Consider the following 14,778-nt stretch of genomic DNA (forward strand, 5'->3'; position numbering starts at 1 on the left):
GCTGATAATACACATTAATTTCCCTAAAAATCCCAGTCACATGACCTAATATAGCAGGAATAATTTGGCTGATGTGGTTCAGTATGGCCCTAAAGAGTCACACCTGAGATAAGATGGTAAGTCCCTCCAACAGCTTTAATAGACAGTAGGTAATAAAATCCCTAAATTCTTACCCCACTGTTTGCAAACACAGTTTGGGGAATAGGGAATGTCCCCAAAAGTTTCCCAGACTAGCTAACTAAAAGATGGTGCACTCACAACTCCGCGAATGATCCTCAGGTTCAGAGCTGAATCCGGACTCCTCAGTAACTGCAGAGGGGCAGGTATCCTCTTCATGCAGAAATTAGGCTGCTTCTTTTCCCAAGAGTACCCCTTACTGTAAAGGGACACAGGGATCAGGTGCAGATTATAACTATTCTAACTCTTAATCTCTTACACTCTTACCTTAGTGTTTACATACAATTACAGTAGGCTGGCAGCCGAACTAGTAGTCAGAGTAGTACTTGCCACATGGTGACCGATTTATCTAGGGACCTGAAGCACTAACTCAGCCTGGCTGCATAAGGAGTTTTCCCAACAAATTTCTATTCACTGGGAGTCACCTTGAAGAGGAAAGCACCAAGATGAGAGAGATTGCTTCCAGGTACCCCAAAGCCAATTCTCAGGAGGAACCCTGCATGCCAGCCTGGGACTAATGAGCTCACTAACAGTAAATTTTACCCTTTCGGTGGCTGGCTCCAAACATCTCCAAAATGGCTTCTCCCCCTCTCACAGTGCTCCTAGGGCAGGCTTCTCACCGAGCACCTTCCTTACTTGTGAGGCTAGCTCTGATTTCCCTGGCTTTTTCCTGTCAATCATTTGACTCTAATGCCCTTCTTTCTCTCAGGAACTGCTTCTCCTCTGAGCAAGTGAGCTGGTAGCCAGCCAGGCACTCTGCTATTCCCCCTTCCCCACTCCCCAGCCGACAGAGGCCACTATTATTTGATATGATGGCTCTCCTTTCTCCCCCTCGGTTGCATAGCAGACTCTGAGGCTGCCTTAGCCCACCCCCACCCCCTGCCTGCCAGGGTCAGGGTGCCTCTCCCTGAGTCACCAGCACAGAGACATCCAGGAACCAAGATGAGCTTCCCATGGGTTACATTTGCTTCCACAGTAAATGATTCTTCCACACCATGAGCCCTTCTAAGTATTTGGCTACTAGTGCCTCTGGCACCATTGCTACACTCTAGCTTGAGATTCCACAAACCCTTTCTTCCCTCCCCACCATGGAAACCTATTCTCCTCCTCCCTTCCTTTCCATTTGACAGGATCCCCTTCTTTTGCCTCTTTTCACCTTCCCCGCTTATAGGGCTTTCCTCGCTCCCTATTTTAAGAGCTATTCCCTCTCTTCTGACATGCTGTCCCTCCAATATTCCCTTCTATTATAGTCAATATATAAATGTGTGATGATTAAGAGATTGCTAAAGAAACTGGCAGTTGTCTCTCCCTTGGTTGCAATGACTAACTCCTTTAGATAATACAGGAAAGCCACTGTTATATTTTAACAATATGAATTTTTATTTTGACAGATAATCATTCTGAAAAGGGATGGGGAGATGGGACAGGGAAGAGGGAGCCCCACTTCTTCCCACTTCACAACCAACCTTTCTCATTCTCACCAAAGCACTTCTCTGTGAGACCCCAACCAGCATCCTAGCTATTTCACCTCAAGTATCTGGTTGGCCTACACTGGGAGGGTAAATGGTGTGGGAAGAGGAGTCAGTAGCGATGCTCTAGGACAGCTAGCCCCATTAAATTTTTTGTACTAGTTGCCAGCGATATATATTTAATGCAAGAAGAATGTTGATAAATCGGAGACAGTTCCAAGAAGAGCCATGAGAATGACTGAAGGATTATAAAATATGCCTTTGTAGTGATAGACTCAAGGAGCTCAATCTATTTAGCTTACCAGACAGAAGGTTAAGGGGTGATTTGATCACAGTCTGTAAGTATCTACATAGGAAACAAATATTTGATAATGAGCTCTTCGATCTAATAGACAAAGGTATAACAAGATTCAATGGCTGGAAGTTGAAGCTAGACAAATTCAGACTAGAAATAAGGCATACATTTTTAACAGTGAGGATAATTAACCATTTGAACAATATACCAATGGGTGTGGTGGATTCTTTCTGAGTGGCAATTTTAATATCAAGATTGTATTTTTTAAAAAGGATATGCTCTACCTCAAAAGGAATAATTTGGGGGAACTTCTAAGGCCTCAGTTATACAGCATGTCAGATTAGTAAATCACAATGGTCCCTTCTGGCCTATAAATCTATGAAAGACAAACAAAAAATTCAAACACACACAACTCTTTTACAAACACCTTAGTTTGTAATCACTAAATCAAAGAATAGAACAGTAACCGTACATTTGCTTCCATCATATCTTTATTTGGCATAATAACAGGTATAACTTATTATTTGGCATAAATTAACAAGAATCATTTTCAGTTCTACCTTTCCATCACTAGATAGTGCTAGCAACAGCTACACTCGCTCCAGTTCAAAGATCAACCAGAACGTGGAACATTAAGTGTATATTTTCTTGTAAGTGCACTTACAAAGTCTCATTGTATGATAACATCAAGGGCTTGTTTCATTTCTGAGGAGTGCATTGATGTGCAATTTTTACTCCCTATATCTAAGCAGGGATTCAGCCCTAGAGCAAAGACATTGGTACTATTGCTGCTCTCCACCAAAAAAAGGCAGCTTTAAACCTTGATCATGGCTCCCATTGGAATCAATGTTTCCCCTTGTCCAAGCCCCATCTATAAGATTGCCAGGCTACACCAGAGTATTTCTTCTGTAGCGTGCTGCAGTAGCAGAGACAGCAAATCTGGCCCCATAAGTTTGAACCCTGGCTGTCAGTACTTATGGTGATGTAAAATTCAGGCTACTAGATGGAGAGGTAACTGTGCTGTGCATTGTCACTTCTGCCCATAATAATTGCCTCTGCCATCAGAATCTACTGTATATATTTTTATCATTTAGTAAGAATCTGATATCTGCAAAGCACATGTTATTTCTTCTTACCTTGCAATCCTACTTCTTCCCTCCCTCCAGCTCCCAGCAACTACAGGGCAATGGCAAACATCAACATATAATTTCCATGCACAGGTTGGTTTTCAGGCTTAACTTCAGCTTGAGATCTGGTATATGCATATTCCACCCATTTTAACAATAGCGTATGTTGAATTTAACTAGACTTTCATTACAACACTGTACTGAGCTCATTTAAAAATTAAATTAGCTATATATAAAACAAGCTAGTTAAATGGTGCCAAAAGCAATTAAATAAAATCAGTGAATTTTGGCATCTGTAAAATATCATTACATCTCTGTTTTAGAGAGAGGTAGAGATTTTAACATGCAAAAAAGACAAAGATTGTTTTCTTTGCTAGTAACCCACCACACACTGCTGATGTAAGAATCCCTGACAAATCAGAAAATTCCCATACAGTGTTTCGCTCAGCCATTCAACTGAAATATGGGCAACATTATGCATGCTCTTCTGCTAACTAAATTATTACTATTTGTATTACAGCAGTGCTTGAAAACCCCAATCAAGTTCATTGCGCAAATACTTAGGAAGAGAGGGTCTCTGCTCCAATGCATCTGCAATCTAAGTAGAAAGGGCAGACTGAAAGTGGGAAGGAAAACAGAACCGAGATGAAGTGATTTACCCAAAGTCAATGGGATGCTGGGACTAGAATCCAGGACTCTCAAATCTCAGTCTAGAGCCTTAGCTATTGGACCACACTGCCTCACCACTAACTATGAAACTTGCAAGACTGGCTGGCTCCACATGCTCTTCCTTCTTTTTCTCTTTTTGCATGTGTAACCCTTCTACAATCAGCTGAACTATATCTCAAGAAGAATTCAGATGCTCTGAGGACAATGATTCTTAATATATAAGGAAAGGAACCATTATAAACCAAAAGTTTCAACTCCATTAGTACTTATTTTTAGTTTACATTTTATTTACTTGTTTACTTCTACAGCGCTTACATCTGGAAATCCTGTAGTATCTCAAATTCTGTAAGATCTCAGATCAAAATCAATACAACACCTGAGTGATTAATACAAAAGGAATTAGCCATTGTCTTAAATAAAAAATGAACAAAGAGATGGTTTTAAAAAATGAAAACAAGATGGTCATTGATGTCTCTACTTGAAGTGAAAAGCCTCGTACTGTTTGAAGAAAGACAAAAAGGTGAAAGAGCTCACTAGAAAAGATCCCTGAACCACTAAGACACACTGTTCCGGGCCCAAATCTGGCAATACCTCAGGACGAAGAGCAGAAACAACTCTGCCAACCTCAGATATCTTTGAGGAACACACAGTAAGGACAAGATGGAGACTCAAGTACCTAACCAGATCATTAATGGTCTAATGTAATTATAAAGATTACTATACATAACTAAATCCTCTAAAATAGAGGATTATTTCTGTATGGATACATATAATTTTAAATTGTGTTATCAGTTAGCCCTGTATGACATTCTGAATGCTTACTGTCAGCCAGTTGTACCAACCTGTAGTATCCAATTCCACCCATAACTCTAACAGCTATTGTGATTGCTCATCCAGACTTCACCCTGCTATAGTTACCTAGGTAACCAGCACACAGCTGCAGAAACTGAAGGCATTCAAAAGGAATGAAACCAAAATCATTTGGCAGTATTTCCGTTTGTTTCTGTCCCTTTTAACAGTTAAATAACATCAATAATAAAACATCTGAATGCTGTATAAACCTATGGGGATGAAGACCGCCTTCAGTGTGGAAAAGTATAGGATTTTTAGAGGCTAGGAACACAAAACTCAAGCTGGTTGGAAAATATTTTGGTTTGGTTTTTGGTTTGGTTTTTCTTCCTCCCATGGAAAATTTAGGTCAAAACAAACACAAAATTTCATCAATATTTTCCACAAAAAAACTGAATTTTCAGAAGCAAAACCAGAAACTTTGGGCTGAAAACATTTAGCTGAAAATTGAAATTTTGTTTTCAGAAATGCTGCCACAGTGCCCCATGAGAATTGCAGGTTAGGTGCCTTCTGCCCCCATTAATCTCTATAATAAAATAAATAATAATAGTCATAATAATAATAGCACCTAGCTTTTAGATAGTGCTTTTCATCCATAGGTCTCTCAGCACTTTACAGAGAAAGTCAATGTCATTTTCCCCATTTTACAGATGAGGAAATTCTAAATGCCACACTTCCTCGCCAAACTACATCTCCCATCCTGTATCATGGTCTCCCCTCTTGCTGAAACACCGTGGTGAATCATGGGTGTCCCTGGCTGTAGTGCATTATGGGGATGTAGGCCAGCTGATGAACCTGGCTCATAGACGACAGTGGGAAAACAAGGCAGCTGAACTACAGTTCCCATGAGATACCCTCGCAGCATCTCTGAATCAAATTTTTTCAATTTTCTAGTGACTGTTCTTTTATTAAAAAAAAATTGACATTTTCTGCAGTAATTTTCTCTGTTACCCTCCCTTCTTCCATCCCTCCTGTTCACACTTTCCAAGTGTTCCTCCTCAGAAATCTTTTTTGCAGGAGGACAGTGTGGTGTCCTGCAACCAATCCTGGCTCCACTTATAGTTCTCAATTCTTGGGTCTAGCTGAGCTGTTCTCAGGGCCAGACCTCCGGGATAACCTAAAGGATAAAGGTAACTTTATGCCATTCTTACAATCCCTCCCCTCACCACCATCTTGGGGCACACTGGGAGCCACTTCAGTCCCAAGTGAAATTAGAGGAGGATCAGGGAAGCTCTAAATTGCACTCATCTGAAGTAGTCTCCACAGAGCTGTTCCAACATCTGAAGATCACCAGAACGAAAAAGTGCTTTGAGCCCACCCCTCCTCCCAGCCAAAATCCACCTGTGGGAGTAGTGGGAGTAGGAGGTATCCCCCTACACCAATAGACTGTTGAAAAGCAGCTACAGCAGGGACCAGAATCTGGCTCATAGTCTTGCAGAGGGGGCAGAAACTTCCCTGAACCCTTAGGAGATATCAAATAGTAATTTCTTCATGTTGTTGCTACAAAGGTGCTGTCTATTGTGCTTCTGCTCTCCAATCATTGGGAGGGTTTGAGGATAGCAGGCAGCATGGACCACAGTCCTGCAAGTATTAGATACCAGAAGCAGCAGGTATCTAAACTGGTACTGAGGCTAGAGATAGCAATGACACAAGGCCTTCTGCGGTATGTAAACTCCAAGGATTTTCAGCTACAGTGCTGGGAGATCTGAGCTATATCTTTGGTTTCCTATAGTGACAGCACAAACTTCTGGGTATCTCTGATGCCAGTGCCAGCAGTAGAAGCTCTCTAGGAGATCCTGGAAAGGCTCAGAGAGCAGTGGAGCCTCTTTTCAAAATGAGGAAGCAGCCACCCTGCTCTCCAAAAGATACAGGGAGAGGCCAGCATATCCAAAAAGATCATCACAGATCAGAGAGAAGTTTCCCAAGCCACCATATAGCAACCTTTAACCAACAATTGGGAGAAAGTGATGACTATGTATTATAGACGGAAGGAGGGCTCAAAGGTGGAGAAACCTCACAGTTCAGACCAGCTATGCAAACAATTTGATGCTCCTGGGCCATTTGTGGTTGGTAATGACACCTGAAACAGGGGAGCGTCTCCATTACACTTTATATATTTGGATGCTGCAGTGCTTATATTAGGAGCTCCTCTGGTGAAGGGTGAGCTTCATGTGCGTTGCCAACACCAGTCTGTTAATGAGGAATTTAATTAACAGATCTAGTTGTATTCACCCACACTGCCCAGATGCCAGCCACTGTGAAACAAGGCATGTATACAGGGAGGAGAAAATATAGGCTCTTCACAAAGCAGTACATTAGAACCACTTAACTCTTCCTGCCCAGTTTCCATTTAGCTTAGCAGAGCATAAGTCTACGAGGTGATGTATCACCACAGTAAATGGGATTGTTTCCAGTACATTCACAATTTAAATCAGACTAGAATTTAGTTTTCCAGAAAACATAACATTTCATAGTTCATGTTCTAAATTTCAGCACTGGTACTGAAAAACAACTTAATTCCCATAGGGGAGCCAAATGGCTGAAGCAAGATATTCTAGATACTGTTTTAGACTTCCAGCCTCCTTTAGTATGATCTGAAATTTTGCAAGCATTACTTCATCTTCATTTTGCCTGAAGCTTTCCTTTTCCATGATGGTTTGATCCTTTGCTCTGAGCCTCTTCAGTTGCAGAAAGTTTCAGTTTGCTTTCCTGTTCAGGTTCTCATCTGCCACTTCTAATCCTCATTTTTATTCCTGCTAGTTAGTCATCTGATCTCTTTGATCCTTTGTAGCAAGCCTTGAACTCTGTTTTTATTCAGATTGGAATCCAGTGTCAAGAAGTGATGTTTTCTTATTCTTGTGGTTTTGCAGTCTGTAGCTTATTTAAGCTTATTTTCTCTTTTCAAAGTTTTCTATGGCTTCCTCTGTATTGTCTGTGGTTTCAGGCCTCTTTTCAGTACCAGACAAACCATGAATGTATGACATTTGTGGCAATATATATTAGTCTCTCTGTTGATGCAATGGCATTTGATTCATGTCTTCCATTTCTTTTTAATTCCTATATGTTGATTAAATAATAGGAAGGAAGCTGTACATAATAAAGGTATAATATATGACTCCTAGACAAAGCTACAAGGCTACTTTTTTTGTAACAGGTTCTCATAAGAAGAATCCTTGATGAAGGATAGGGAAGGAAGATAGGGGGAAAGGAGTGGAAATGAATGGGGTTAGTGTCATAGGGCAGCCTTACCTGGAGCACCATTTTGTGGCAACCTATGGCATGACAGGTCCCCCTGCCTCATTTTCCCCTCTCAGGTGATTATTAACTTCACTTTAGGCTTTCTAGTCTCAATACTACCCCTCCTTGGGGCTGGTTTATGACAATAGTACAGTCCAGATAGTCCATAACCAAATTCCCAAATACATAATCCATTTCTCACTGCAGTGCAAGTGATGATTAAAACCCATGAAATTTCATTGCCTGATGCTTCACATACCACACATCGGTGCTTTCAACCATGCCCAGACTCTCTGGCAGTCGTCTCCAGTCCATGTACCAGGACAGCCACTCCAGCCCTTCCAATTGGAGGGCAACCCTGCTCTTCCCTGCAGGAACCGCCACAGCCTCTCTGTTGGGAGCATCCTTGCCAGGGAGCATCCCTGTCTCCCCTTGGCCCTCTCATGCCAGCTCTTTGGCCCTGGAGATGTCAGTATGTAAGGTCTTCTGCTGCTCTTCTGATTTCAGCTCCCTCCAGCTTAGAACAAGCAGGCAACTCCCACAGCTGTTCCTCTGCTCCTCCTGCTTTCAGCTCTCTCCAGTCTTCCAGCCCTGGCTCTCTGGCTTGGGGACACCAGCCAGAAAACCCCTCTTGCTGCTCTCCTGCCTTCAGTCTTCCCCCAGGAATCACCTTCTGCTTCCTTTCAGAACTCCTCCAGCCCTCTGGCAACTCTCACCTGTCCTTCCTGACTGAACTAATCTGGCTCTGACTCACTGAGACACCTCCTCACCACGTCTCTCCTCCTCTGATCCTTTATAGCTCCCAGGTGCTGCCCCGCCCTCTTATCTGCCCATATGGGGCCAGCAACACCATGAGAGGAGGTGTGGATCAACGATGTTCAACACCCACAGCTCAGCTATGACAGTAGACCAGGCCCAGTGGAAAGGGGAAAGATGGCTCCCAAATGCAATAGCAGGCCCAGATTGGTTCCAGTGTGGCTCATGCACTCCGCCAATCCTGTTGCCTCAGAGAGGATGCTGGGTGTGTGATGCAGGAGGTAGAGGATGGACATCTCCAGGCTGTCAAGCCTGGAAGTAAGATGGTGTCCTCTGCCCTTTCTGGGGTTGGTATTTTTTATATAGCTTTTGATAGGGAGACAGGGTGTAGTTCCCTAAGGATCACAGCATGCCCATGAGTCTTTAAGTAAATGGAGTGCTTCATCCATTATGCTGCTAAAGAGTTCCATCCCCTTAAATGGTAGATCCTCTATGGTGGACTGCACCTCTGCTGGAATGACTGATGCTAACAGCCCTAATGTCCTTCACATGGTGATGTCCAGGGCCATCAACCTTGTGGACATAGTGGACACATCCTCAGCTGCTTCTAACACTGTTCTGGCCACCATCTGACCTTCTTATGTAATATCTTTCCATTCCTTCCCATTCTCCTGTGGAATTTTGGACAGGAAGGAAGTGATTCTTTCCTATATTTTGTTAATAGGATATGATAGTATGCAATAGGAAACTGCAACAATGTGGAGGAATGCACCTTGCGCCCAAAGAGGTCCTGTTTCTTAGTGGCTTTTTCCTTCAGGATAATGTTTGTGGAGCTGGTCTTCTCTTGTGCTACAGACATCAGAGACCTTGGATTTGGATGGGCATAAAATGTTCAAAGCCCCTTGAAGGCACCTTGTACCTTTTTTCCATTCATTTAGATGTGGAGGGAAGAGTGGCCTGGGTCTGCCAAAGTCCCTCCACCAGCTCAAGTATGTCTTCATTGATGTGGAGAGCAATCCTGGCCAGGGTTGTGAAGTTCAGTATTTCAAAGAGCTTGTGGGACTTTTCCTGGATCACTGTGGTTTCAATGTTCAGCAAGTCTATGAACCAGGACAGGAGGTTCTGGAACACCCAGAAGTCATCAACTGCTAGTGTCACTATCCCATCACAACAATAACTCTTCAGGTGAGAACAGAGTTTGAGACTGCCCCTCCATTATCACCTGCTCTTAAGCTGATGTCTGACTCTGGCATGGGGGGCCTGGTTACGATGCTTAGAGGGTGTGTTTTCCTCCTCTTCCATGATGTAAGGGAGGGGTTCTGCTCCAGGGCATATGTGACAATGGTCCCTGGTTTGGCCAATACAGATAAGGTGGTATGTTGTAAAGGTACAGGCCTAGCTGAGGTTGGCAGACCTAGCTGGGATGGCCAGCCCAGTGCCACTCACATCTCTCTTGAGGTGGGGCCTGAAAATGGGAGACCTCTGGAGCCATCCCTGGGGTCACTCTCCAAAGGCAGGGGAGAAGGAGCCCTACTCAGTGCTGGTGCAAACCAGCAGCAGCTGTGGTGAAGAGTATACTTTCTCAAACAGGGGGGCCATAGAATGGTGTGGTCTGTATGCAAGGGGCGCCCGTGCCAACCACTGCTTCCCTGCAGAGCATGTCTACAGACAGGATGCCAATGTCTCCAGTAGGATATATCTCACGCTCTCGGTGAGCTCAGCCATTGGTGCCATGCTGGTGCCAGTATTGGGACTTCTTTCCAACAAACCCTGCCAGTGGTCCAGTTTGCATCTCCAGACATGGGAGCAGTAAAGAAGTTGATGGCTTTTTCTTTGGAGGAGTGGCATTTAGTCCTCCTCTCAGCATGACTCTACATCATGTTTGGAGCTGTACTTATGCTCCATCCAGCCCTGCCTCTCAGTGTTACCCTTCAATATATGTAGGCTCTGAGGTTGTCCAAGACCGAGACCATTGGTGCCCAAGTCATTGGCAGAGACAACCTGTGCCAATGTTGAGGTGCCTTCTTCAATGCCCTCTTCTCACCAGATCCCAGAACACAGTGTCTGCTGGAGGGTGCACTGGCCGATGGTGATTTCTTTGAGTTCAGTCTGGCAGTTACTGCTTCTTCTAGTTAAAAGTGACCTGCATGGACTTGCTCTTGAAAGTCCTCCAGGAAAAAGACCAAAACACCAACCACCTGTCTGGGATGTGGCTTTTCCCCAAGCAGAACAGGTATTGACCACATCTTTCCAAGAAGGGGTTAAAGCCAACATAGGACAAGCGAATTTTGGACCAGTTTAGAGCCTGCCATGTTGTGGCAGTTGGCATGATGCACCTTGCCACCTGTACATTGCCAGATAGTTTTTGTTTGTTTGTTTGTTTTGAAAGTGTCCAATTCAAGGAAGTGGAGAAGATGAAGTTCTTTGCACATTTTTGTGAACAAGCAGTTCTGAAGCTCTCAAGAGAGTAGCAGGTTAGACACAGTCCAGGTTCTGTTTCATTTCCACAGGCAGTAAAAGGGAAGACTCTGACCACTCTGCCCTTTATGCCCTCGCATGGGAGCACAAGGAGGCACAGGGCGCGTCCATGCCCTGACAGACACAGCTATTCAAAAGACTCCTATCTGGTGCTCATGAGGCACATGGGCACCTTCAGGGGCTGTATTCTGACACATATTTGAAGAAGAACCAAAATTAGATCTAACTGTAGAAACTGCTGTAGCAGGGTGGTCACCCACTCCTTCCTGGAAGGGCTTAAGACAGCCCTAGAGAGGGCTGGGGCAGGGGGGAAAGCTGGGCTGATTGGGGAAACAGCCGCAGCTGTGGCCACGCCCCAAACAGACCCAGCTGGCCCTTATAAGAGGACAGTGGACCAGGAGCACACAGTCTCTCTCTAGCCCAGGGGTAGGCAACCTATGGCACGCGTGCTGAAGGTGGCACACAAGCTGATTTTCAGTGGCTTTCACACTGCCTGGGTCCTGGCCACCGGTCCGGGGAACTCTGCATTTTAATTTAATTTTAAATGAAGCTTCTTAAACATTTTAAAAACCTTATTTACTTTACATACAACAATAGTTTAGTTATATATTATAGACTTTTAGAAAGAGACCTTCTAAAAACTTAATGTATTACTGGCACGCGAAACCTTCAATTACAGTGAATAAATGAAGACTCGGCACACCACTTCTGAAAGGTTGCCAACCCCTGCTCCAGCCTTTGAGAGGGAGGGGTCTGGCTGCTGGAGAGCAGACCTGAGGTGGAGCAGGGCTGGGGGAAGGCCAGAGGAGCTGGAGAGTTTTGGCCTGGAAACTCCCCAGGCTGCAGGCCTAGTATAAGACCGAATAGGCATTGGGGTTGCAGGGGACAGCCCAAGGGCAGAAGGCGGTGGCAGGCCCAAACCCTCCTTGCCTTTGATGAGTGGTTTATACTGCAGTCTGCCCCAGGGAGTGGGGGCTAGTTGGTGACTGGCAGTAGCCTATGACTGAGGTGAGGGGTTCCCTGGGGAGGGGAAACCCTGAGAGTGAGGGGTTACTGCCAGGGGGCAGCACCCCAGATAATGGGGCACTGGAGTCCAGGGAGGGACACGGGGGCCAAGTAGCAGCGGGACACCAGCCTGCAGAGGGTGCTCCAAAGCAGGATGCGCTAATTCCCAGAAGCGACCAACAGGAGGTGCCGCAGGGGTGTCCCACACGTGTACACTGCACAATATTACTAACCCTCACCAGTATGAGTGATTACAAATGCAAAGCCATGAATACTTTGGCATAAAGGTTTTGTCAGCAAGGTGACATATTTTACAGATAGCCCTTTTATGACCCACAATGTTCCTTTGAGCATAGCTGATGAAGGAAAGCCCCAGGTAAAGTAATTATTGTGGGTGTCTTCCTTAAAACTCACCATATTCTCTAAGGACAACGACGACTCCTGTCTGTGTCCCATGAATTTCCTGGATAGTTCCCCACACGACCGCCCTCTGTGTTGTGTTTGTTTTAGTAATAAAGTACATCTTTATTTTTCTAATCACTGATGTAGCTACTTGTTTATGTGTTTCATAACACAGCAAAGACACTCCATTTACAGTGCATGGTTTGAATAAAGCTGGTGCTGAACTTTGGGTCAAGCATATCTAAGTTTGAGCTAAGTTTGCTCAGGGCTTCTCCTAAAGCAACGGTGGTTCTTTTTCTCAAGGTCTGATTTTCAAGCACTTACTGCTTCCTGGGCCCCCTATTGTTCTGTAGTTCTCTTTTCCTAAGCTTCTTTCTCTTATTAATAATGTCATGCTTTTTCTTTCCTATATAGAAGATATAGGCCATTTGCTGCCATGATTCCTTAAATGTTTTCAGGTGTGTCCTTTCATGCTCTTTGCAATATAAAATTAAATTTTGTAAATTAGGTTTTTTATTATAGTTTGATCTATATTTCCTAGCTAAAGCTCTAGATACTAAAGAATGGTGATAAATGACTTTCAAAAGGCTGCTTGGAATATATTTGCTAATATTCTGGTGGTGGTTACAACTTGGAAAGGCTGGATTAATCTATTATTTCTCCATATAAATTATCTAGACATGTCCCTCAGAGTATAGTGCTCACTGTTTACATTCTGTGTTTTAGGTTTTGACATTTTTATGTGATATTTACAAAACCAATGTTTAAAATTCCTGTCAAATTAAAAACTGTAACAGAGGCCTGGTCTACACTAGGTGTTTAAATCGGTTTTAGGAGCGTAAAACCGATTTAACGCCACACCCGTCCACACTAGGAGGCACCTTATATCGATTTTAATGGCTCTTTAAATCGGTTTCTCTACTCCTCCCCGACGAGAGGAGTAGCGCTAATATCGGGATTAACATCTCGGAATAGGGTTAGTGTGGCCGCAAATCGACGGTATTGGCCTCCGGGCGGTATCCCACAGTGCACCACTGACCGCTCTGGACAGCATTCTGAACTCGGATGCACTGGCCAGATAGACAGGAAAAGCCCCGCGAACTTTTGAAATTCATTTCCTGCTTCCCCAGCGTGGAGAGCTCATCAGCACAGGTGACCACGCACAGCTCATCTGCACAGGTAACAATGCAGTCTCCTGAGAATCGAAAAAGAGCCCCAGCATGGACTGCATGGGAGGTACTGGATCTGATCGCTATATGGGGAGAGGATTCAGTGCTAACAGAACTGCGTTCCAAAAGACGAAATGAAAAACTATTTGAAAGAATTTCTAAGGCTATGACAGATAAAGGCCACAGCAGGGACTCAGTGCAGTGCAGAGTGAAAGTTAAGGAGCTCAGACAAGCCTACCAGAAAACCAAAGAAGCAAACGGAAGGTCCGGGGCAGGTCGAAAAACATGCCGCTTCTATGCTGAGCTGCATGCAATTTTAGGGGGCTGCGCCACAAGTACCCCACCCCTGACCGTGGATTCCGAGGTGGGGGTTGTAATCTCTGCCATGTCTGAGGATTATGCAGACGGGGAAGATGAAGATGAAGAAGAGGAGGACGACCTAGCAGAGAGCACACAGCACTCCATGAGCCCCAGCAGCCAGGAGCTTTTTATCACCCTGACTGAATTACCCTCCTCCCAGCCCTCCCAAGCAACTATCCCAGACAATGATGCCATGGAAGGGACCTCTGGTGAGTGTACCTTTGTAAATAGCAAACATTGTTTTTTAAGCAAGCGTTTTTTAATGATTGATTTGCCCTGAGGACTTGGGATGCATTCGCAGACAGTATAGTTACTTAGAAAATAGGGTGACCAGATGTCCCAATTTTATAGGGACAGTCCTGATTTTTGGGTCTTTTTCTTATATAGGCTCCTATTACCCCCCACTCCCTGTCCCGATTTTTCACATTTGCTGTCTGGTCACCCTACTTAGAAAAGTTTGTTAACATGTCCGGGGATTGAGAGGAAATCCTCCAGGGACATCTCAATGAAGCGCTCCTGTACTCCAGAAGCCTTTGCAGAAGGTTTCTGGGCAAGGCAGCCTTGTTCCGCCCACCATGGTAGGACACTTTACCATGCCATGCATGTAGCAAGTAATCAGGTATCATTGCATGGCAAAGCATAGCAGCGTATGGTCCCGGTGATTGCTGGCATTCAAGAAGCATCCGTTCTTTATCTCGCTGTGTTATCCTCAGCAAAGTGATATCGTTCAGGATAACCTGGTTAAAAATCAGGAATTTAAGTAAGGGGGATGGCCATTTTCCTAC

At 44.4% G+C, this 14,778-nt stretch overlaps 2 long non-coding RNA genes across 2 annotated transcripts in view; one reads left to right on the plus strand and one right to left on the minus strand.

Annotated features, from left to right (window-relative positions):
• The window catches only part of LOC120402978, a 109,484-nt gene extending 105,488 nt beyond the window's left edge, over positions 1-3,996 (plus strand). The window contains exon 3 of the long non-coding RNA XR_005597395.1: positions 3,589-3,996. This is a non-coding gene — a long non-coding RNA (uncharacterized LOC120402978). The remainder of the gene's footprint in view (positions 1-3,588) is intronic.
• LOC120402981 overlaps positions 321-14,778 on the minus strand; it is a 44,259-nt gene continuing 29,801 nt past the window's right edge. The window contains exon 3 of the long non-coding RNA XR_005597400.1: positions 321-376. This is a non-coding gene — a long non-coding RNA (uncharacterized LOC120402981). The remainder of the gene's footprint in view (positions 377-14,778) is intronic.

This window comes from Mauremys reevesii, linkage group 4, assembly GCF_016161935.1.
Source record: "Mauremys reevesii isolate NIE-2019 linkage group 4, ASM1616193v1, whole genome shotgun sequence".
Taxonomy (NCBI): Eukaryota; Metazoa; Chordata; order Testudines; family Geoemydidae; genus Mauremys; species Mauremys reevesii.